Source organism: Cupressus sempervirens, chromosome 10 (genome assembly GCF_028749045.1).
Source record: "Cupressus sempervirens isolate cs-2001-9-10 chromosome 10, ASM2874904v1, whole genome shotgun sequence".
Classification (NCBI taxonomy): domain Eukaryota; kingdom Viridiplantae; phylum Streptophyta; class Pinopsida; order Cupressales; family Cupressaceae; genus Cupressus; species Cupressus sempervirens.
The window spans coordinates 956,470,869-956,473,408 of record NC_143127.1 but is presented as its reverse complement, the minus strand read 5'-3'; positions in this window follow the sequence as shown (position 1 = coordinate 956,473,408).

The following is a 2,540-nucleotide window of genomic DNA, read 5'->3' as shown; positions in this document are numbered from 1 at the left end:
TGTTGCACATCATGAGGAATGGCTGGAACATCAGCTTTTGGAGTATCATCCAACACTACATAATCATCTTCTTTCTTCTCACGTTGCTGCAACAGATCTTTGTACAACACTTTCTCATTGAATATGACATCCCGACTTCTAACAATTTTAAGATTTTCAAAATCCCAAAGCCTATAGCCAAATTCATTAATGCCATATCCAACAAAGACACATTTCTTTGATTTAGCTTCTAGCTTGGTTCTATTTTCAGAGTCTATATGAGAAAAAGCTTCACAACCAAAGGTCTTGAGAAAAGAATAACTCACCTTCTTACCAGTCCATGCTTCCTCTGGAATACTACAACCCAAAGGAGTAGAGGGACCTCTATTAATCAAATATACTGCAGTATTAATAGCCTCCACCCACATGTGTAAGGGCAACCCAGCATGCAACCTCATGCTCCTTGCACGCTCCATTATAGTCCTGTTCATGCGTTCAACCACTCCATTTTCCTGTGGAGTCCTTGGAACATTTTTTTGTCTACGAATACCATTAGTGGAGCAATAATCTTCAAATTCATGACTGCAATACTCACCACTATTATCAGATTTGAGACATTTTAATTTCTTACCAGTCTCATTTTCAACCAAGCATTTCCATTTCTTAAAAGTTTGAAATACATCAAATTTTTTTCTAAGGAAATAAACCCATACTTTTCTAGTTGCATCATCAGTAAATGTAACATAATAATGAGAGCCACCAAGAAAAGATACCTAGGTTAATCCCCACACATCTGTATGCACAAGCTCTAATTTCTCCTTTTTGTTTTCCTTCTCTATCTTTACAAAACTCACTCTCTTTTGTTTTCCATACACACAACTTTCACAGAAATCCATATTCACACATTTCAGACCTAGTAAAACTTTTCTTGAATGAAGTACTTTCATACCTTTCTCACTCATGTGCCCAAGTCTATTGTGCCACAACGTTATATCAGAATCTACAACAGCTATTTGTTCTCCCTGCTCAACTGCAGTAATTGTTCCTGAATATTCATTTTTCTCTGAAACAATCAAAGTAGAAGGAACAATATGACCTGTACAAAGATATAAGGTGCCTACTTTCACACCTTTTTCTACTACAAGGGAACCTTTTGAAACTTTCCAATTTTTATCATTAAAAGTAACTACACAACCCTCATCACCGAGTTGCCCTGCTGAAATTAAATTTCTACTTAGTTTTGGAACATGTCTTACCTCATGTAGTAGCCAATGATTCCCATTCTGCAACTTAATCTTAATTTTTCCCTTTCCAACAATCTGACAGAGTTCATTATCCCGCAAATAAACAAGCCCAAAATCCCCTTGGACATAATCAATGAAATAACCTCTATGAGGTGTAGCATGAAATGAAGCACCAGAATCTAAAACCCATGAATCATTAACACTCTCTAAAGACAGAAGCAAAGCATCCTCTTCGGATTTGTTACTTACCACATTTTCCTCCTTGTCTCCATCTGATTTATCTCCTTCATTTTTCTTTAGATTCCAGCAATCTTTCTGTTTGTGCCCTGGTTTCCCATAGTACCAGCAATCATTTGGTCCTCTTGATTGAGACCTCCTCCCCTTTTGACTTTCCTCTTGATTTCCCACAATTTCCAGAGTTACTTCCTCTTTCAGTCGTTCTGCCCCTGCTTTGTGCATTTAAAGCACTTCTTGATGTAGATCCACCTGAGAATTTTCTACGAGTTTCCTCACTTAAAATAACATCGATCACATCATCATATTTTAGGGTACTAGATCCAAGAACATAATTACTCACCGCCATTACCAAGCCATTCCAGCTTTCAGGCAAAGAACACAAAATCAAGAGAGCCCTAATTTCTTCATCAAAATTGATACCCACAGAAGATAATTGACTAGTAATAGTATTAAACTCATTTAAATGATCTGCAACATATCCACCTTCTTCCATTTTCATATTAAATAAATGCTTCATGAGAAATACCTTGTTTGAAGCGGAGGGCTTTTCATACAGTGTCGCTAAGGTTTTCATCAAATCTTCTATCGTCTTTGCTTTTGTAATATTAAATGCCACCGATGGTGCCAAGCATAACCGAATGCTTCTGAGTGCCTTTCTGTCCAAAAGATCCCATTTAGCCTCTGACATAGTTCCCTGATTCTTGGCTTTTCCTTCCAATGGCTTCCATAAATCCTTCTGATATAAATAGTCTTCCATTTGCATCTTCCATAACTGGAAGTTCTGCCCATTAAACCTGTCAACCCTCAACTTACCCTCATCTGCCATCGCTCCCACTCAACTGTGAGACTCCCACTTAACCATGAGACTTTTCTGCAGAGGATAACTGAAAGACAACCTTGCTTGGATACCATTTGTTAGGATAAACTACGGACAGAAATAAAAAACTACATGCAAATATAACCAATAACAGAAAAAATAATAGGTCACACAGAAATGAACACAAGGCACCAAGATTTAACGTGGTTCACCCAATCCCTGGGCTACGTCCACCAAACAACAAGTCCAATCTTGTTACAATC